The sequence below is a fragment of the Miscanthus floridulus genome, chromosome 8 (genome assembly GCF_019320115.1).
Source record: "Miscanthus floridulus cultivar M001 chromosome 8, ASM1932011v1, whole genome shotgun sequence".
NCBI classification, from domain to species: Eukaryota; Viridiplantae; Streptophyta; class Magnoliopsida; order Poales; family Poaceae; genus Miscanthus; species Miscanthus floridulus.
In genome coordinates this window covers 3,587,149-3,610,638 of record NC_089587.1, presented here as the reverse complement: position 1 = coordinate 3,610,638, position 23,490 = coordinate 3,587,149, and positions in this window count along the sequence as shown.

Below are 23,490 nucleotides of genomic sequence, written 5' to 3'. Positions count from 1 at the left end.
ATAATCTTCTCTTTCCCATGTAGCATCTTGTTCACTGTGATTGTTCCACACCACCTTATAGAACTTAATGATCTTACTCCTTGTTACTCTCTCCATCACTTCTAATACTCGAATTGGCTTTTCTTCATAGGTCAGATCCGATTGGAGCTGCACGTTGGTGGGTGCAATAGCTTCTTCCGGTACTCGAAGACATTTCTTTAGCTGAGACACATGGAACACATCAAAGATTGCACTCATCTCTGGTGGTAGTTGTAGCTTATACGCAACATTTCCTTTTCGTTCCAAGATTTTGTATGGCCCTACATATCTTGGTGAAAGCTTCTTTTTCATCCCAAATCTCTTCACACCTTTCATGGGTGATACTCTCAAGTATACATAGTCACCCACTTCAAACGTTAGTGGTCTTCTTCTTCTATCAGCGTAACTCTTCTGTCTTGATTGAGCTGCCTTCATGTGTTGTTGGATGATACGTACTTGTTCTTCGGCTTCATTGACAAAATCAATACCAAAATATCTCCTTTCACCGGGCTCAATCCAATTCAATGGAGTTCTGCATTTTCTGCCATATAAGGCTTCAAATGGAGCCATTTTGATACTCGCTTGATAACTGTTGTTATAGGAGAATTCAGCTAAAGGTAACCATTTCTCCCATGAACCTTTTGAAGATATAACACAAGCTCTAAGTAAATCTTCTAGGATTTGGTTCACTCGCTCTGTCTGTCCTGACGTTTGCGGATGATAAGCTGAACTTCTTATTAGCTTGGTTCCCAAAGCTTGGTGTAAGTGTTCCCAGAAACGAGCTATGAACTGTGGTCCTCTATCTGAGATTATGGTCCTGGGTACTCCATGCAATCTCACGATCTGGGCAACATATATTTCAGCGTATTTCCCAACTATATACCGCGTGTTCACGGGTATGAAGTGTGCTGACTTGGTGAGACGATCAACAATGACCCAGATTGAATCGTGACCTTGTGGTGTTGTTGGAAGGCCTGTAATAAAGTCCATACTGATTTCCTCCCATTTCCATCCTGGAATAGGCAATGGCTGAAGAAATCCAGCGGTTTTCATATGGACGGCTTTCACTCTACTGCAGTTATCACACCTTGCAACATAGGCTGCGATCTCTTTCTTCATCTTAGTCCACCAAAAACGGGTTTTCAAATCTTGATACATCTTACTACTACCCGGGTGGATAGACAATTTGGAGGAGTGAGCTTCTTCTAAAATCTGATTCCTTAGCTCACGGTCTTTTGGCACCACTAGTCGGTCCTCAAACCATAATACACCTCTTTCGTCCAATCTAAAATGTTTGGTCTCTTGCTCTTGCATTTTTCTCTTGATGTGACTTATTCCTACATCAGTCTGCTGTAGCTCTATGATTCTGCCCTCAAGCGAACAACTGATTGTGATATTGTGTAGTACAGCAGGATGTAGCAAGTTGAATCCATCTTCCAATAGCGCCTCCACTGTGTTGCAATGGGACTTTCGACTAAGTGCATCGGCTACTACATTAGCTTTACCCGGATGGTAATGCACTTCTAAATTATAGTCCTTAATCAATTCTAACCACCTTCGTTGTCTCATGTTTAATTCTGGCTGGGTAAAGATATACTTGAGGCTTTTATGGTCAGTATAGATATGACATACATTGCCCAACAAGTAATGTCTCCATATCTTCAATGCATGGACAACGGCTGCAAGTTCCAAATCATGGGTAGGGTAGTTGACTTCATGTTTCCTCAACTGCCGAGAGGCATAAGCAATTACTCTCCCTTCTTGCATAAGTACACATCCCAAGCCTATTCCTGATGCATCACAAAATACATCAAAAGGCTTTTCAATGTCTGGTTGTGCCAGCACAGGTGCTGTAGTCAACAAAGTTCTGAGGGTGTGAAAAGCTGTTTCACATTCTGGTGTCCACTTGTATTTCTCATCTTTTTGAAGTAGTCTGGTCATAGGCTTAGCTATCTTTGAGAAGTCTGGAATAAACCGACGATAGTATCCTGCTAACCCTAGGAAACTCCGAACTTCATGCACCGAAGTTGGGGCTTTCCAATCCATGACCTCTTGTACTTTTGATGGGTCTACTGAGATTCCATCTCTGGATAAAATGTGACCTAAAAATGGTACTTTGCTCAACCAAAATTCACATTTGCTCAACTTGGCATATAGCTTATGCTCTCTCAGTCTGGATAGGACAATCCTTAGATGCTCTTCGTGATCTGACTCATTTTCTGAGTAAATCAATATGTCATCGATAAACACGACCACGAACTTGTCAAGTTCGGGCATGAATACCGAGTTCATCAGGTACATAAAGTAGGCTGGAGCATTTGTTAGTCCGAAAGACATAACCAAATACTCGTATAAGCCGTACCTAGTAGAGAAAGCAGTTTTGGGTATATCCTCCGGTCTGATCTTTATCTGATGGTAACCTGACCTCAAGTCAATTTTGGAGAATACCTTTGCCTTCGCTAGCTGATCGAACAAGATGTCGATGCGGGGTAACGGATATTTGTTCTTGATGGTCACAGCATTGAGCGGTCTGTAATCTACACACATCCTTAGTGACTTATCCTTCTTTTTCACAAACAGTGCTGGACATCCCCACGGAGATGAACTAGGTTGGATAAGACCTTTGTCCAATAGATCTTGCAATTGAACCTTGAGTTCTGCTAACTCATTGGGTGGCATTCTATATGGCCTTCTGGATATGGGTGCGGTACCTGGCACTAATTCAATCTTAAATTCCACGTCCCTATCCGGTGGTAGACCTGGTAATTCCTCTGGAAATACATCCGGAAACTCACAAACCACGGGAATATCACATATGGTGGTGGCTTGGATAGCACAGGCTAAATGTTGGGGTTCGAATTCGCGGGAGAGTGGGACTAGAAAAGCATTCCCTCCCGTGGGTTCTCTCAACATAATGGTACGGGTGCTAGTGTCAATAAGAGCGCCATGATACTTCATCCAATTCATGCCTAAGATTACACTTATCGACAATCCCGGCAATATTATCAAATCTGTTGTGTACTCCCTCCCTTGTATCAAAATGAGTACATTTTTGACTATCTTTTTGGTAGTAACTGTTCCCCCTGCTGAACTTATGTTAAAACCCCCTTTACTTACTTCTATTATTTCTTGATCATGTCTAGATGCAAATGCTTGACTCATAAATGAATGAGAAGCTCCCGAATCAAATAAAACAACAGCGGGGTGCTTGTTGACAAGAAACATACCAGCCGTGACAACTTCTCCGGTGGGCACTTCCTCCACAGCAGTATAATGCACTTGTCCCTGACGTGCCCTGGCATTCAACTGCCTCTGATTGTTCTGCGTGGGGTTGCCATTCCTCTTGGGGTGGGGGCACTCCTTGGACCAATGACCCAGTTGGTTGCAGTTGAAACAGGGTTGATTACTTCTGAATCCTGTGGAGCTGTCCTGATTGCCATTTCCTTTTGGTAAGGCAATAGTGAACGCCTTACGAAATGGTTTCTGTGGCCTGTTATTCTGAGCTTTTGGTGGTGGAGGCCTGAACTTGGGTGCAGGTGGACGGAATTGTGGCCTAGCTGGGATAGGCGCTTTCGACTGGAAAGATCCGGATGCACCGGCCTCATAGGCCCTCTTGCGACCTTTAGCAACTGCATGCATGTTGTTGTGATTTTCTTGGGTCAAGGCATCACTAATGAATTCATTGTACGTGGCACATCGGGAGTTTGCCATAGTCTTCATTAATTTGGTACCCAGACCTCGCTTGAAACTCTTAATCTTTTTCTCTTCTGTATCCACGAAACTAGGAGCATACCTTGACAAGTTGTTGAATGCGTGCATATATTCTGTGAGTGACTTGGTTCCCTGAGTGAGCCTCATAAATTCTGCTGCCTTCATGCGCATCAGGCCTGGGGGAATATGGTGTCCCCTAAAAGCCAACTTGAATTGATCCCAGGTCACTCTCGCATTAGCAGGCAGAGACGACAGAAAGTGCGTCCACCAGATTCCTGCTGGTCCTTGCAATTGATGAGAAGCGTATTCTGCTTTCAGGTGCTCTGTGACTCTTAGCAGACGGAATTTTTGCTCGATTGTATTTAGCCACTCGTCGGCCTGCAGTGGTTCCTCAGCCACCTTGAAGATCGGCGGCTTCGTGTCCAAAAACTCCTTGAATGAACTGTGCTGATTTGGCTCAGCCCCTGGTTGCTGTGGGTGGCCACGAGCAGTGTTTTGCGCGATGAGGCGCAAAGCTTCTTCCATTGTCCTCTGGCTACCCAAGAACTGGGCAAAGAATTCCTGAGCAGACGGCGGGGGTGGGGGTGGCAAGTCATCATGGTTGCCATCCTGGCTGCTACTAGCTCCTGCACGGGTGCGCGTCATCTGCGAAGTTGCAACAATAAGTGATTATTGGTTGATGCCCAGAGATTGCAGATGAATTAGATACTCATGCCAAACTGAAATTACTTGGAGAAAATTCTCAAAATCACAATAAAAACAGAGGCATAATAATTCTTTCTCGCAACATGACATCACCAATTTGACCACTTATTGTGCTCATAACGCATGAAATTTTAGAGCGTGATTACCGACAAAGAACGGAAATTGCATTGACGTTCGTCCAAACATGCGATTAACATTACATGATAGTTTGGTTACTAATGCCAACTTCAACTACATGTCCATTACATAAATAGAGGTGATACATTAGTCCTTCCACTAAATGCAAAGCGATCTACTCCTCATCATGATCACTATCGAGGTCAGACGTAGAATCATTTCCTTCATCAGGTTCGACTTCCTCTTCAGGTGCCACTTCTTCTTCTTCTTCGTACCCTTCTAGATCCATTTCTGCGGCTCCAGGTGGTACATAAGGGTGGAGCTGATTGTGCAGTAGATGAACCTCTTCATGCAAATTATCATTGTATTCTTCCGCATTGGCCAGCTGCTGTTCCAGCTCAAACTGTCGAGCTCTCAGGACATCTTCCCTGGACCAAGCTGCATTCCGTTGGTGAGTTAACCGAGTCATCTCTTCGGTGAGCCTCTCAACCTCGATGTCGTGCTCCCTCTGAAGCTGACGTCGGTCTTCACGGGCATGACCAAGAGCACCAGACACACGTCTGAGGCTACCCTCAACTCCATCTAACACTCTCATCATTGCGAACATGGCGCTCATTGTAGGGTTATCACTGTTCTGCCCTTCTGCTGCACCAATTTCTAAGGGTCTTCCTCTTGCCTGCTGCCATGAGTCAGTGGATGGGTTACCTCTGGGAAAGACTCCAACCAAAGCGGCTGCCAGCTCTTGAGGAAAACGATTCATGATATCCCTCAAGATTCCAAAGGCTGCCCTGCCAGCTGCTTCTTCAGCAGTCCTGCCAGTCGACTCATAACACCAGCCTGTCCACTCAGAATCGTCACCTCGGGGACGAACAACGGCCTCCACAGTAACTAAGAGACCTTCTCCCAACCGCTCATTCGCCCAGAAGTAGCGGGGTTCCATTCCATCAGGATAGCCTACATAGCTGAGCACTCTCCATAAGAGTGTAGGCATCCCAAACTCTCCAAGGAACGTGTGACGTTGGCGGGTACGTGGAGCAAGCTGACGGCTAGGGGCTCTTCCTCCAGTGGACTTACGAGCAGTCTGCTTGGTGCGTGCCATCTGCACCATCAACATGTACCCTTTGGTGAGACAATGCCATAATGGATAAGAGTTACATAAACGAGTAAGAATTTTATAAGGGGAGGAACAATGTAGTTATGTGAATGGTATTTTACATGATGCATGCTCGTGCCGTACGTCCTTACAAACTTAGAAAAAATTTGCTTCTAACGGTAGACACGGTGGCATACATACGTTCTCTCATATATATCGTAACTAGTCGAGCTACACGTTTCGTTGTTAGTGTACCTGCATAAAATTTCATTTCAGCCCTAAACCCATAATGAAATATGCAGAATGTAATTGTAAATACTTCCATATATGTATACCCATACATATACTTCCGTATCAATCTACCCGATAAGAATTTAAACCCACAATTAAATACGTACCATATACATATGCAAGCATGCATACATGGCCGTACCAAACTAACTCATCCCGACCGCACGCTCACATCTTGCGGTCATACACTCATCTTACCTTGGCGTAGAGGCATTTGATCCATACATTACCACTCAAGTGAATGGCATCCATACTATAGCACGCCGTATGGACGACGAAGTAAAAACCCCCATGTTAGTACTTAAATAGCCACCTAATAGTCCTTAATTTGGGCATACGGAAAGTGATCAATGGCACACTTTAGATTTCAAATACCTATTATATAACTAATAGTTGCTAGAGAAGGGTTTTTGGAAAACAAAAACTTTTGTTTTTAAATACACTTGTGACAATTAACGTTGAATCTTGCTCTGATGCCAGCTGTCGCAGAACCGACCAATTTATAAGAATACAAGTATAATGGCAATCCGCAAGCGGTCGCACTGTCATACTTGAACCCATATAAACCCGGTAGTCCGTCGAGTACCACGACGGGTCTCGATAAACGATTTACAACAACCAAGATCGTACAGGATTCAACATTCATGCCACATATTACATAAAGTTCACAGATACTTTTCATCATCAGAGTACGAATAGAAAGTTATTACAAACCAAGTTTGATAATTAAAGCGGAAGCAAATAAGTTCAAAGATAAGTTTCCAACGTAGTTTGATACAGTGCCATGCCAGATCACGGTCCACAAAAGCAAAGATAGGAATTACTAAGGAAGCCTGCCCAAGGCTTACTCCTCATCCACAGCGGGATAGAAGCAACTCTTGCAATAACCATGATACACAGTGCCATCTGCAACAATGGGAAAATAAACCCTGAGTACAAGAAGGTACTCAGCTAGACTTACCCGTCATGAACCAAAAATAAAATGACTCCAAGGATTATGCAAGGCTGTATAAGTGGACGTAACTTGACAACATTTTTGCGAAAAAGGCAATTAATCTTTGTACACTTGGGATTCCTTTATCAAGTTAATCATAACTATCCATTTCTAGATTAGCAACTACCCTGTGCCAAACATGTGGTATATTATTTAGAATCATACAATAGTAACCATAGCAGGTAATATAATTCCATATTCATCCGAACCATCATGTTTCATAACACAGTTACTACGATGTTGGGACTAGCCAAGTTTCTCACTATCCGGGAGAGACGGCGATTCGAATCGATTTCAACCAGCTGGGAATTTATTCCTAACACAAACCCAGATCTACCAGCCACGATAGTCTTAGGTCACCTTTGGTACAACTCCGGTACACATTTCGCGGGTTCGTACTGCGCCGCACAATCTGGAACACCAGATGCCAGGATGCTCAGGCCAAGCCTGCCCTTGGGCTCAGTCTGATCGTTCCCCGGAAGGAGCGCACAACAGAACGATTCCCGGCCTGAGTTGAATTACTCGGCTTCGCGGTCGGAACGAGTTATCCGGCCAGCTAAGTGAGAGGCATGCGTTCAATCTTGTCAGAAGCGCCAACAACGGTACGGTCCTTAATCGACACAGACGGGGATAAGTCCACACCCAAGACCTCCATGCCTTGTTGCTTCCCTATCGACCTCCCGTCCGGTCTCAATTTACTTTTACCTCATGGTTCTGTTCCACGATAGCAGATATAGCCAACCGTGCTCCGGTATCCACCTATATCTCGCAGGTGACAGGACATCACCCGACTTCTACCGGTCTAAGCATGGCTAAGCATATATATATTCGATCCTGGACCTATACCGGTTAAAGGTGTAATATCTGGACAAGGAATGTACATGCATCAATTGGTTTCATTCAACTCTTATAACCTAATGCATCAATCATAAATACGTAAGTAAACATTCGTAAATTACTGGGAGACTTATAATGCTCCGGGGCTTGCCTCGCAGGAAGGAAGTAGGGCGATGGTCAGGGCACTCCGGCAGCTCTTCAGGGTTCTGCTCCACGCCTTCGGGAGCTGCGGCTTGCGGATCCTCCTGCGGGTTCTTTTCCTCTGCTTCTTCGAATTCCAACAACGTGATTTCTTCCTCCGATCCTAGATGCATGAGTATGGTATGAGTATTACGAATGCATAATGTTAACAAGCGCATCGCGTTGTTGAGTAGGTGCATATCTCTTCTCGATTACTACTTAACTATTTCTACAATGCATCGACTACACCATAAAATAGTAGCTACTTGTTTCACTCATAACTGGAGTTCTATAAATCCAAATCTAGTGATCCTGGACTTTCTGGAAAGCTTATCAAATTTTCTACAACTTTGTTATTAACCATTTTTACAGTCTACATCAGTTTCAACATGTAACTCCTCATACTCCAGAATCAGTCCGGAAATGATTTAACATGCAATATAAAGTAATAGCACTTCTACTTTATGTAATCATCCACAAATTGACAACCTAGAACCTACCAACAGTTTAAGCATACCAAACATAGTTAAGATAATATAATGGCAAAGCCCAAACTATTTATTAAATTGCATTTATCATTTTATTTAGATATCTAGGTTAAATAATAAATATATCTCAGATGTGCTTAATAAATTCTCAAAAATTTACAGAGCCTTACTAATGCTATCAAAGGACTACTATAAAAATTTCATGTCATTTTACTAAGTAGAACATCCTATACAAAAATGATAAGGAAGCAAGGCTTGAAATAGCATAAATGGAAAATCCTATTGAAAAGTGTCAAGCAACAGATTTCTTATTTTTCCTAACATCCATATGGTACTAGTATCACCTCCAACAAATTTCATGAATTTTGGACTCATAATTAATTTATAAAAATTCATGCAAGGATTAACTATTTATAAAAGAAAAATCTATAACTATAGATCTACACATGCACTGGTCCTCAAATTTTTATCCAAGCTTAGGTATGACAAGAATAGCCTACCACAAAAATTTCATAATTTTTGGAGCACAGGAACTCTAGATATAAAATAAACAAATTTGAATGCATTTAAAAGCACATTTGAAATCCCTATTTAAATCTCCAAAAATTTCTACTGTTGAAGCCAAGAACATATTTTTCCTAAATACTACACTTCCTAAGGAACACAACCATATTTATTTCAACATTTTTGGAGCTACCAATCAGCAGATACAAAAATAACAAAACCAATCAAAAACTGGATTCAAAATGGTTTAGCCTACACTACTGCTGCCGCTGACAGGTGGGACCCGCTGGTCAGGGGACCCCACACGTCATCGACACAGAGCAGAGCAGCGGCGCTGCTGGGCAATGCGCGGCTGCGGCTCGACGACGGCGAGCTTCGCCGGCGGTGAGGTCATCAGGGTAGGACCTACATGACCTGGCGAACCTATTGAGCTACTTGGCCGGCCCTATTGCTGACCCTAGAGCTAGCGGCGGCGGCTATGGCGGAACGGCGAGGCTGGACGTCGGCGGGACGCCGGTGGAGGCTACGGTTGTTCGACCTAAAGCTCGGACGAGCACCGGGGTACTACGGCGGACCTAGCGCACTAGCCAAAGCATGGAGAGGTGGACTGTGGCGGCGTGGCCACGAGAACGGAGTACGGCGGCGAGACTCCGACGAGCATGTGCGCGCGGCGATGGCTTACCAAACGCTGCCAGCGGTCACGGGAAGAAGAAATGGGGTGCTGGGGAGCTAGTGGGGCTACTGCGGTGAAGAATGGACGGCTCGTTGCGAGCCTACGCAGGCTATGGCGACGGCGGAGCGAGGAGGCTCTCGGCTGCTGCTGCGGCGAGGGAAAAGGCCGAGGTGAGGCGACTGGTGAGCTCGGCTGAGTGCGGGCGAGCGCTGGGAGGGTAAAGGCGCGAGCTGGCCTGCTCTGGCCGCGGTGGGCAGGGTGCTGGTGACGCGCGGCCGCCGCTGGCTCCACGCGGCGCGCACGCCCTGACGGTGTCGGCCACCGAAGCCAGCGTGCCGGACTTGATTCAGATCGTCAGAACGCGATCGTTCAAGCCTGACAGCGAGTTTTCCCATCGATTTAACTGCTAAACCGTGGCTCCTAAGTGGAAACGGTCTACATGATTTTTGTAGCTCGAAGTACCAGCTACAACTTTGATTCAAGTACCTCGTTCTAATTCGCAACAGAGACTTAGTAATATCATCACCAAGATAGGGCTGTCAGGCTGTCAGTCGAGCAACACTTAGAAAATTTGCTTAAGTGTTGAAATCAGGATTTTGATGATTTTTGTGGGACCCATTCAAGCATGTTAGAAGCAAAATCAGTCCATGACATAAAAATGAAAGTTGTTCCTTATGTCAAACACTACAACTTTGCTTTAGTGAACTCCTCCATGCAAGGCCTCTAACACCTAGTTCAACTTTAGTCAAACATGTCACTTTGAAATCAAGATACACATTCAAACTATGGCTAAATGACCAATTTAGCCCTAGCCCTAAATACCAAAGTTGTTCATGATGATACTCTAAGCATGTTAAAGCAATTTGCAAGGTCATTCAAGCATTTCATGAAGTAGTCACACATATAGCCATTCAGGTCAACACATGAAATAACACTTAAATGCTTGATCAAGAAATGTGGTCTTCATGAACAAGGTTCCTTTTGTTAACCTAAGTGTAGCTAAGGTGTTATAGGGACCAACATTACACACTAGCATTTATTTGCACATGATCATATGCATATGTTACAAGGAACATGAAATAACAAGCAATGTTTCATATGTTTCGATCAGATGTTTCAATTGTAAATGATGATTTATGAATGCTTGATGCTCATGCTTATGTTATGCAAGTCAAGTTATGCAAGGCTAACACCCGAGGTGTTACAGTCGCTGTAGACAGCGATGACTATTATGGAAGGGGACTTGCCCGGTGTCACCCAGGTAAGTACTTTCCTCTCTCGCGCCGTGTTGTTTTCTCTCTGAGCCCTCTTGCAGTATTTGACGTGCATTTCTTGCCTCTTTAGGAGCTCGAGACCCGGTCCCTTGGGAAATTGGTGTTCCTACAAAGGGAGAGGGATATCTGGGACTAGCTCCAGCGGCAGAAGGGCCTGCTTGCCGATGCCCAGGGGCTTTTGTCGGCACGGAGTGCGGAAGTGGAGGACCTCCACCTTCGTTGTGCTGACCTTTAGGCCGAGTTGGCCACGGCTAGGGAGCAGTCTGCCCCTCTGGTGGCGAAGATCAAGGAACTAGAGGAGGAGTGAGAGTCATTCAGGTCTCGGGCCCAAGATGCGACGGCCTCTGCCAAGGCCATAGCCGGGCAGCTGGGTGTGGAGCAGAGCGAGCATCAGGCGACGAAAGTCGCCTTGGCAGAGGCTACCAAGGCGGCCGAGGCCTCTCGGGTCGAGGTCTCAGCCTAGAAGAGCAAGGCCGAGGGTAGGTTCCGCTGAACCATGTTCCTTGTTCCATTTGTTCTGGTTCGCGTTTGACTCCTGACCCCTCGTCGCGATGTAGATCTAGAGAAAGAGGCCTCCCAGGCAGCTGAGGCCTCTATCACAGCGCAAGCGGTGCTGGATGTTGAGGTCCGGGAGCACGAGGCGCTGCGTAGCGCTGTCCGTACCGCCTGCGAGGCCCTGGACGTTGAGGGGGTCCAATCAGCCAGCTCCCTTGGGAGCCGCCTGATTGCGTTGAGCGGCCGCGTCCACGAGAGGCTCCGGGGGGCGTTGCACACGGGTGTCAAGCGCGCCCTGGCCATCGTCTCCTCGCACTATGCCATCAACCTCGAGGCTGTCAGCGATGGCTACGTGTTGCCAGAAGATGACGAGGAGGCTGATGTAGAGGTCGTGAAGCTGTTGGAGGCGGCCGAGGCACCTGGCACAGCGCTGGCCGGTCTGTTTGAAGAAGAGGTGGTCCCTCCCGCGCCGGCCGCCGATCCTTGAGCTTTGACCTGGGCTAAAGGGGGCCATGTAACCGGATTGAGTTAGTTGCCATACCATGACGTTTTTGTGGCCGTCGAGGCCTTTAAAGTTTTTGCGTATGCGCATCTTTTAACCATTTTCTGTTTTACTTCCGAGCCTGTGCCCTCTGTCTCGATCTTGGGGACCCGCAAAGAAATTCCTCGGAACCTAAGCCGTCCTTTGGCGAAGGGTGGTGAGGGAGCTGCCGTAGCCTAGAGGCGTAGGTGGTTCTCATGACTCGACCGGCCCTTTGGCCTCAGGACAAGCTTTTGGTCTTTGGGTTTCTTGTGAAGGTCCCGTCAGAGCGCAAGAGAGTTTGGCGTAGAAATTTTTTTGAAAGACGATTAATAAACGGTGATAGGGACTTAGGGGGTTCCCCCTCTTTAGCCCCCGAGGGAGGCTCGGCTTTGCAGAGGCAGAGCCGAGTCTCCCTTATAGCGCTATTGTGACGTCGAGCCCCTATTGATAGACAAGCTCTCTGCACAGAACTTCCTCGGAGCCTACGCTGTCCTTTGGGTGAAAAGGTGGTGAGGGAGCTGCCGTAGCCCAGAGGCGTAGGCCGTTCTCATGGCTCGGCTGGCCTTTTCACCTTTGAGACGATCATAAGGTCCTTAGGCTCTATACAATCGACTTGTCTATAAGGGGGTTCCTCGAAAGATTATAACAACTAAGAATGCTTCTTTATTGTATTTCGAGAAACAATGTAAACAACGTTTGGAAATTTAAGGGTAGAAACGACGTAGCTGTTCTATGTTCCAAGCGTTGGTGAAGATTTCGCCCTTCTCGTTGGCTAACTCGTAGGTCCCGGGCTTCAGCACTTGAGCGACGATGTACGGCCCTTCCCAGGGTGGGGTCAGCTTGTGGCGGCCCTTGTTGCTCTGCCTCAGTCTCAGCACCAGGTCGCCCACCTTCAAGTCTCGGCTTTGGATGCGCCGGGCTTGGTAGCGTCGTAGGGCTTGCTGGTATCTGGCTGAGTGTAGCAGCGCGATGTCTCGGGCTTCCTCTAGTTGGTCGAGGGCGTCCTCACGGGCAGTGCGGTTGCTTTGCTCGTTGTACGCCTGTAGCCTCGGGGAACCGTATTCTAAGTCAGTGGGGAGGATGGCCTCGGCTCCATAGACCAGGAAGAACGGTGTGAATCCCATGGCTCGGCTCGGGGTGTTTCTTAGGCTCCGGACGACTGACGGGAGTTCGGCGAGCCATTTCTTGCCAAACTTCTTCAATCGGTTGAATATTCTTGGCTTAAGGCCTTGTAGGATCATGCCGTTGGCATGCTCTACTTGGCCATTTGTCCTTGGGTGTCCTACGGCCGAGCAGGCCACCCGGATGTGGTGGTCGTCGCAGAACGTTAGGAACTTGCGACCGGTGAATTGTGTCCCATTGTCAGTGATGATAGTGTTAGGAACCCCGAACCTGTGGATGATATCCGTAAAGAACAGCACCGCTTGCTCAGACTTGATTTGAGTGATCGGATGAGCCTCGATCCATTTGGAGAATTTGTCGATGGCTACCAGCAGATGGGTATAGCCCCCGGGTGCCCTCTACAGAGGCCCAACCATGTCCAGCCCCCACACAGTGAATGGCCATGTGATGGGGATGGTTTGGAGGGCTTGGGCCGAGAGGTGTGTCTGTCGAGCATAGTACTGGCATCCCTCGCAGGAGCGTACTAGCTTTGTGGCATTGGCCACCGCCGTTGGCCAATAGAACCCTTGGCGGAAGGCGTTACCCACGAGTGCCCGAGGCACCGCGTGGTGCCCGCAGACTCCCGCGTGCAAGTCCCAAAGTAGGGATTGGCCAGCCTCGGTGGTGACGCATCGTTGGAGAATACCCGATGGGCTACGCCTATATAACTCGCCGTTGCAGAGGACATAAGTCTTGGCTCGTCGCGCAAGCCGTCGGGCCTCGGTTTTGTCCGCAGGAAGCTCTCCTCGAATGAGGCGATCGAGGAAAGGGACTCGCCAGTCCGTTCCTTGGTTGACCTTGGGAGGCTCTGTGTCAATCGCCATGGCCTCGGGCTCGGCTGACGGGGTCTCGGTGGCAGAGGGGGCCTCGAGACCTGCGGTGGGCTCAGCCGATGGGCCCTCTTCCATCGCCGAGGCGTAGTCGACGGATGGCTTGTGGAGGTCTCTAGCGAAGACGTTCGGGGGGACCGGGGTCCAAGCCGACGTCATCTTTGCCAGTTCGTCTGCGGCCTTGTTGAACTTTCGCGCAACGTGGTTGAGTTCGAGACCATCGAACTTGTTCTCTAAGCGACGTACTATCGTGTAGTACGCCTTCATTTTGGGGTCATGGCAGCTTGCCTCTTTCATCACCTGATCGACGACGAGCTGTGAATCACCCCGTACGTCGAGACGTCGTACTCCAAGTTCGATGGCGATTTGCAGGTTGTTGACGAGGGCCTCGTATTCGGCCACATTGTTGGAGGCGGCGAAGTGAAGCTGGATCATGTAGCGCATGTGTACTCCGAGGGGCGAGACCAGGAGCAGGCCCGCGCCAGCCCCAGTTTTCGTCAGAGACCCGTCGAAGTACATGGTCTAGCATTCTGAATGGATCTGAGCGGGTGGCAGATGTGTGTCGGTCCATTCGGCTACAAAGTCAACCAGGACCTGAGATTTGATCACTTTCCGAGGCGCGAAAGACAAGGTTTCCCCCATGAGTTCGATAGCCCACTTGGCTATTCTACCTGAGTCCTCCCGGTTTTGGATTATCTCTCCCAGAGGAAAAGACGACACCACAGTCACCGGGTGGGACTCGAAGTAGTGACGCAGCTTGCGTCGAGCCAAGACTATGGCATAAACTAGCTTCTGGATGTGGGGGTAATGCGTCTTAGTCTTGGAGAGCACTTCGCTGATGAAGTAGATAGGTCGTTGGATGGGTAGGGCATGTCCCATCTCCTACCTCTCGACTACTACGGCCACGCTGACCACTTGGGTCGTCGCGGTGACGTAGAGTAAGAGGTGCTCGCCCTCGGTGGGCGGAACCAGGATGGGGGGGTTGGTGAGCAGTGCTTTGAGTCTGGCGAGGGTTTCCTCGGCCTCGGTGGTCCAGGAAAAGCGCTCGGACTTTCTCAAGAGGCGGTACAAGGGTAGGCCTTTTTCACTGAGGCGCGAGATGAAGCGGCTTAGGGCCACAAGGCATCCCATGACCCTCTGCACCCCTTTGAGGTCTCGGATCGGGCCCATGTTGGTTATGGCCGAGACCTTCTCTGGGTTGGCCTCGATACCACGTTCCGAGACTATGAACCCCAAGAGCATGCCTCGGGGAACCCCGAAGACGCACTTCTCGGGGTTGAGTTTGATGCCTTTCTCTCTGAGACATGTGAAAGCAACCTCTAAGTCGCCGACGAGATCACCGGCCTTTCTGGACTTGACTACGATGTCATCCACGTAGGCCTCAATGGTTCACCCGATGTGTTCGCCAAAGACTTGGATCATGCACCGCTGGTAAGTAGCCCCTGTGTTTCTGAGGCTAAATGGCATGGTTACGTAGCAGTACATGCCGAATGGAGTGATGAAAGAAGTCGCGAGCTGGTCGAACTCTTTCATCCTGATTTGGTGGTAACCGGAATACGCATCAAGGAAGGAGAGGGTTTCGCATCCTGCGGTGGAGTTGATGATTTGGTCAATTCGTGGTAGTGGGAATGGGACCTTCGGGCATGCTTTATTTAGACCAGTGTAGTCCACGCACATCCTCCACTTGCCACTTTTCTTCCTAACTAATACAGGGTTAGCCAACCACTTTGGATGGAATACTTCCTTGATGAACCCGGCTGCCATGAGTTTCTGCACTTCTTCGCCGATGGCCCTGCGCTTCTCCTCGTTGAACCGGCGCAGGCGCTGCTTCGCCGGCCTAGAGCCCACCTGGATATCTAAGGCGTGCTCGGCGACCTCCCTTGGTATGCCCGGCATGTCCGAGGGACTCCACGCGAACATATCGACGTTCGCACAGAGAAAGTCGACGAGCACGGCCTCCTATTTGCTATCGAGGGTGGCGCTGATCTTCAGTCCCCGGTCGTCGGGGTCAGTGGGATTGACAGGGACGAGCTTGACGGCCTCCGCGGACTCGAAGGTCCCGACGCGCCGCTTGGCGTCGAGAACCTCGCTACCAAGCTGGTCGAGATTGGCGATGAGGGTCTCGGCCTCCACGATGGCCTCGGTGTACTCGATGCACTCAACGTCGCAGTCGTATGCATGTTCGTACGTGGACTCGACGGTAATGATACCGTTGGGGCCTGGCATCTTGAGCTTAAGGTAGGTGTAGTTGGGGTCCGCCATGAACTTGGCGTAGCACGAGCGCCCCAAGATGGCATGGTACGCCCCCTTGAACTCAACCACCTCGAAGGTGAGGATCTCGTTGCAGTAGTTGGAGGGAGTGCCAAAGCAGACGGGTAAGTCGATGCGCCCGAGGGGCCATGTGCGCTTTCCTAGCACGACGCCATGGAAGGGCGCGGAACCGCCTCGGAGCTGTGACTGGTCGATCTCCAGGAGCTCCAGAGTGTTGACGTAGAGGATGTTGAGGCCGCTGCCTCCGTCCATGAGCACTTTGGTAAGCCGGGTGTTGCCGACGATCGGGTCGACGACAAGCGGGTACTGCCCGGGGTTTGGAACATAATCGGGGTGGTCATCCCGATCAAAGGTGATTGCCTCCCGAGACCAATCGAGGTACCGGGGGGTGGCCACCTTGACCGAGAAGACCTCCCGGCGTTCCCTCTTTCGCTGGCACGCCATGAGGCATGCCGAGGGTCCGCCAAAGATCATGAAGGCGTTGCGTACCTCGGGGAACCCATCATCTTTATCGTCGTCCTTCTCGCCGGCGCCTCTTTTCCTGGCGTCATCGTCGTCGGGGAGCCCAAGCCTGGCATAGTAACGCCAGAGCATGGTGCACTCCTCGAGGGCATGCTTCACCGGACCTTGATGGTAAGGACAGGGCTTCTTAAGCATGTCGTCAAATAGCCCGGGGCCCCAGAGGCCTCGGGGATTCCTGCGATCTGCTGTGGCAACATGGCCGGCCTCGAGGACCTCTTGCTTCCCTGGGCGACCCTTCTTCTTTCTCTTGGGGACGCGGTGGGCGAGGCCTCGGAGGCCTCGTCCTTCTGCTTCCCCTTGGCATCGTTGTTGGGGAAGATGGCCCCAACCGCCTCTTCGCCCGAGGCGAAGTTGGTGGTGATGTCGAGGAGTGCGACCGCTGTAGTTGGTATGTTCCGACCCAATTCTCGGACTAGGTCTCGGCAGGAGGTGCCAGAGAGGAACGCTTGGACGATTTCCGAGTCACCGACACGGGGCAACTCGGTGCATTTCTTGGAGAAGCGCCGGATGAAATCTCGAAGAGATTCGTTCGGCTTCTGGTGGCAACCTTTGAGGTCCTAGGAGTTCCCGGGGCACACGTAGGTGCCCTAGAAATTCCCGACAAAGACCCTCACCAAGTCGTGCCAGTCGTGGATCTGCGCGGGGGGAAGGTCTTCGAGCCAGGCTCGCGCTGAATCTGACAAGAACAAAGGGAGGTTGCGGATGATGAGCAGGTCATCGTTCGCACCGCCTAGCTGACAAGCTAGGCGATAATCGGCTAGCCATAGCTTGGGGTTCGTCTCGCCGCTATACTTTGTGAGGTTGGCAGGTTGCCGGAACCGGGCTGGGAAGTGAGCGTTGCGGATGGCTCTATCAAAGACCCGAGGGCCAGGTGGCTCGGGAGAAGGGCTGCGGTCCTCTCTGCTGTCGTAGCGGCCGCCTCGGTGTGGGTGGTAGCCCCAAGCAGCTCCGTCGTCGTGGCGCCGCCGCCTGCCAACTACTTCGTGATCGCCTTGTACCTCATGTTGGTCTCTAGGCTGATCGCGCACCGAGGGGGCCCTGTTGACTGTCGGCACGCGAGCGGGCTCGGGACGGACCGAGGAATCCTGGCCCCGGCGAGGTTGCGCCGTGGGTTGCTCCGAAGTGCCTCCGCGCCGGCGGGAGGCGGAACTTTCGGCCTGCTGCACCGCAGCGGTCTCGAGGAGGTCTCGGAGCTCTCCGCGGACCCGTCTCCCCTCAGTGGTGGAGGGCTTGGGCATTGCTCGGACCAGCATCACAGCCGCCGCGACATTCTGGCTAGCGTGATTGAAGATCGGGGGTGGCTCACCCCCCTCGTTGTCGTTGATGCGGTGGTGGACGTCGCGGGCCCTCCATCGGGCTCCTCCGACCTCACCGCGCCCTTGCTGCTCCTGCTCGAGAGTGTCCCAAAACTATTGCAGAAGGAGTCAGTCTTGTTCGACCTTGGCTTGAAGCTCGCGGAGCTGCTCCAGGTCTGGGCATCGATGCTCCCCGTGGACGGGATTCTCATTCCGTGCTGTCAGGGCTTCGAGACACGGAGGTGTAGCATCGCCCGCCACTGCCCGGGGCGGGGAATGGTTGCCGGTCCTCTCATCCTCCTCGCCCGCCCTTGGCATCCCGAGCCCGACGTGGAAGCACTCACGAGACGGATCGTAAGTCCCTTCGTCGTCGGAGTCGGAGTAGCTGAAGCAGTAGTCGCTTGCAGTCATGAAGCGGTGCATGGCTTTGGGGTCACAAAGACCCGAGAAGTCTGCTTCGGCCCACTCCCTGTCCTCCCCGTCCTCTTCCGAGGACTCAGCGCGGGTGCAGTTCGACGTTCCGGCGGAGAAGTCAAGGGCGAAACGTTGGTCTCCCAAGGGCTCCGAAGGCTCCGCGTGAGTCGAGGCGTAGGCGAGAGCGTAGGTGGCGGCGGCATTTCTCAACCCGAAGGGGTACAGAGATGGGGCCACCGCCGTGTTCAGCTCCGTCGGAGTCGGTTCCTCAGGAGGCGGCGGGGCAGAGCTTGCTGACGGGGCGTTGCTGCGTGTTGCCGGCGTCTTCCTTTCACCCAGACATAAGCTGGATAGGTCCCCAGCCAGGGACTCTGTACCGATAGCCGGGTGGGGGAAACCAGTGGTGCGCGGAGTGTCGCCCTGGTCTTGCGTGATGTCGAGGCGGTCCCGCGTGCGCCGTGCTTGTCGGTTGCGGTGGGAACATTGGCCCAAGCGCCACCTGCACGCGGGCTGCTGGTGCGTGGCATCGTCGTCGGTCGATGAGGCTCTAGGTGGGAGGAGTACCATATCGCACTCATGTCCTAGAGAAAAGAACTCTAGGCTCCCAAACCAGACTATCGTCCCGAGACGAAGTGGTCGAACGAGGTCTGCCATCCGGAACTTGCTAGGATGACGAAGCTGACACGCAGAGGCCCCTACCTGGCGCGCCAACTGTCGGTGTTTTGGAACCGGGGGTCCCTCAACCGGTGAGTGAATTTGTGCTGCGTGCTCCTTATTTCGGATGGTGATGCAAAGAGACACAAGGTTTACACTGGTTCAGGCAGTGAGTGCCCTACGTCCAGTCTTAGAGGGTGTTCTTGTATGCCTTGCACCGGTGTGCTTGCGGCAGGGGGTTACAAGCTAGGTGAGAGAGGGAGTTCGTCCCAGGTCTCTGTGGGGAGAAAATGCAGGTTACAGGGTGAGGCACATTGCCCGTGTGGGTTGTTTCTCTTCCTAGCCGTCGTCCTCTCTAGAAATGGTACCGGCTACCTACTTTTATAACCACAAGAAGGAAGCCAAAAGTACATGAGAAGGCCACTATTTGCTGACGTGTTCTGCTCCTTAGAGCAGCGCGGCGTCATGGGAGTTCCTGTCGGTGTCTAGTCGGTATGGTCTCCAGGCCAGTGACATGCTATGCTCCTATACATTTGTTGACTTGGTGAAGTGCCGAGGCCTGGTGGTTGCTGTAGTCGGTTGTGCCGAGACCCACTGTGCTGAGGCCTGCTGTGCTGAGGCCTGCCGTGCCGAGGTCTTTGCAGGCGGTAATGCGGGGTCTTGGCGGCCATCGTCGTAGTGGATCTAGGCGGAACAGTGCGGAACGTGCGTCTACAGGACATGGTACCCTGTATTGTCAGTAAGGGATGGTAGAAAGGTGATTTGACCATTGTCCCATCGCTCCTATCGCGGCGTACTGCCGATCGTGGCTTATGTAGTGGGTGTAGCTAGGCGCATTAATTGGATGCAACAGCCTGCTAGAGCGACTTTTGAGGCGGAGGCGACGAGGTTGCGGGACGAGCCCAGCCTCGGGCGAGGCGAAGCACGGCCAATTCGCCCGAGGCCCTACCGGGAGCCTCGGGCAAGCCAGAACTCGGTTAGTTCGCTGGTCCCGAGGTCACAGGAACCCAGTTCTGACTCCCCACATCGTGTTCGTCCTCGGTGCAGGAGTTTAGGCAGCACAGTAGCCGGTAACCCCTGCACAGTCCCATCGTGGATGGCAGGGCGCTAACGTGCTGGTCTGTCACTTCGCTGTACTATGTCGTCGTGTGGTTGTCGGCGTGGTTGAGAGCCTTGATTGGATGTGATGTCCAGCTGGAGTAGTCTAGTCAAAGCGGTGGTCGTGGGGCTGGTGGCGAGCCAGCCTCGCGCGAATCGGAGAATCACAGACCTCGGCGAGAAGGCCTTAGACGAATCGGAGATTCGGTACTTTATCTGAGGCCTCAGCGAAGGGGCCTCGGGCGAAGGGGCCTCGGCGAGGGGGCCTCGGGCGAATCGGAGGTTTTTGGCTGAGACCTCGTTTGTCTTATTGGTTCTTGTTTTTAGGGTCTAAGTGGTTTTTTGGTTTTTGCTTGGGGTACCCCTTTTTCCGGTATCCGACAACCGTGATGTGCTGGACCCCATTAGGATTCAGATGCTGTAGCTCAATCTGGTAGTAGTGGGACAATCCCTAGAAGAATGGATGGGGAGGAATCATGAGTCCTTGCTCATGGAAGGGCATGAAGGACACAATGTAGCCGTCGGGCGGCGCCAACACCTCCTCATGACCGGGCATGAGCCACTCCGCTGTGTTGGTCCTCTCACAGAGAAGACCACACTTGACGAGGCCCTCTCTGCATGCATGGGTGATGTCAGAGCGATACCATGACTCTATGGAAGGCAAGGGCGAAAGAACGAGAGCTATGCTGGTGGACAAAGAGCGAAGGCAATAGATCTGAACGCTGGCGACAGAGAAGCGGAGAAGGCGAGGCTGTGGTTAGGTGTATCAAAAGATGAAGGGAAAGGCTGCTATTTATAAGGGAAGGTGGAGCAAGAGGCGAACTGTCTGCCTAGATCTATGCGCTCACCGCGCCTCATCACATCGCCTCTCCGAGAAACATGTGCACGCCACCTCTGGCCGCTCCCTCGAAGGACACATCGGATGATGGTTTGCCCCATTCGATGGGCCGAGAACCACCACAAGTAAGGAGGGATATGGAGATGAAAATGCTCCCACGGTCCATTTAGGCCTAGGAGTTCAAAGGTTGGCCCACCGTTGGGTTCACAACCGCTCTAGGGCACCTTTAGAGTGAGGGGTGGAAAGGGATGGGCTCGCTAGCGGCTAGTACCCGGGCGCACGAGCGCCGCAAGCATCCTGACCCACATTTGAGTCTTGGTTAGTTCACAGTCTATGGTTTTTCCTTGAAGAAAGGTAGTGAGCCCTTGGGACTGATCAAACGGACCTAAGAACTATATAGATTGGCCGATAAGAATCTAGAGTCGGTCACCAGCTGACCCATGTTAGACTACCATGAACGAGAAGCCGGGACTCCACTCAGACTAGCAAATTAATAGCTCACTGATCAACATGATTCGTCCATCGAGGAAAACATGGCACGGCTCAGCCCCTCCATTTTATCAAAGAAATGCTTGAGGGAGGACGATCACAAGATGAGCTGACCCCTCGACCGGACCCCTACTACATGCGGGGGCTCAATGAAAGTTGGACTTGTAAGAAGACTGAATATGTGGTTGCATGATGATGGCGGATCGATCGGATCCCAGGGAGGGATCAGAATCAAGAGAAATCTTTTTTGTCCCCCCGAATCCCGTAGCTACATGTTCCCAAGGAGTTCGATCGTGATAGAAGGAAATTGCAACCCTACCAAGACACCCCGTGGGGTACAAAGAGAGACCAAGGCCCTCAGAGTCCTCCCACCTAAAAAAAGCCTCCAAAGGAGTATTCTACTCCTCCGCAGGCTTGGAGGCTACTATGTGGCAAAGTGCATCTTCTGCTCGTCAGTCACATTGAGCAGTAGAAACTTCTACTCTGGAATACAAAGCCAGTGCTCCACGTCCAGAGGCTCAGCAGTTGGCGTGAACATGGGTGGGTGTGTCCCCAAGAAGTCCTAATAGGAACAGCGCCTCTTGGGACCGTGGGCACAACCCCTGTTCCCACCATTGCCACCAGGGCCTCCACGAGCGAAGCCACCAATAGCCTGTGCTAGGATCTCTAGGGCACGGTTGACTCACGACAAGCAACCAACATCTCCGCCATCATCTCATCATATGTCATCAGAGGCGGTGGTGGTGGTGGAAGAGGAGGACCAAGGAGTGGGGCCTCTTGGCTCTCCCCGTTGGTGTTGCCATGATCATCGCCACGACCATTTTTGCCCTGGTCTTCACCATGACCAAGGCCCATCCTAGCACTGGTGCTCCCACGACTAGATCTTAGGTTCATCTGTAAACAGATAGGAACCCACCATTAGGGACCAGGCCTTCATACTTCTCCTTATAACTAAAAAGAACAAAACTTGGACACTTTTTGGTGCGATGTTCCAACATGGATCCATCGTCCTGCCTCCTGCGATCCCATGTCATCGGTCTACCCACGTGTGAGATCCCGCGACACCGGTAGGTGGGACCTCCTCCCAAGCCTATGATCCCGCAATGCAGGCTCCGCTCCTAATCGTGGTTACCGCACGCTCTCAGGCGAACCCACACCCCCTGCCGCGCCTCCCACTGCCTGCCGGGGCACCTCCCACCTACCCCAACGGTTCTAGCCGCCATCACCCCTGGCCCCTCCCCTACACACCAAGGGCATCCTGGTTGAGGGTGGATCCAACAATGAGGCATCTCGTTCGGTGAGCAGAATGTTGGTCGTCGCCCTCGGTGGATCCAGCGACGAGGCGGAGCAGCTAGGGTGGAGGCGCTCGCCCTTGGTTGATCCGGCAAGGTGGCATCTTGACCTAGGTAGAGGCCTTTGGTAAGGATGAGGGCTCAGGCGAGGATGCACCTTGGCTCTAGCCTCGACGCGGCTGCGCGAGGCAGCCATCGGCGCTAGGAGCAACGACGGCGAGCAGAGGCGCGAGCACATGGCGGACATCCCCTCTCTCCTTGCCGGTGCTATATGTGCTGGTGTCCGTGGACCAAGGCTCGAGGAGGAGCACAAGCTCTAGCATCAGCTGTCGCACAGGGAGGGCATCTCCACCGCGGACTATGCCGGACCTCAATCGATTTCTCGGCCACTGACTCTGCATCTACGGCCTTAGATTGAGGAGAGCAGAGTGGTATTGGTGGTGACGATGCGGTGGGACCTGCTCTCATGTGGGGCAATGATTACTGCTGATGGTGGCTATCGTGCGGTTGGGGCGGTGCACAGCTATAGCTGGACGGAGGCACGTGGACTGGGATTCACAGCCGCTAGTTCGTGTCATCGACTAAGGAGAGGCCAAAGTCACTTAGTCTATGGTTCATCGGGTACGTCGTGTGATGCTTGGTTGACATCGCCTGCTCTGTGTCGATGCTTAGTAGCTAGCTCTTTGTAGGAAGGCGCTTAGGGAGGACAACTTGGAGACTGAC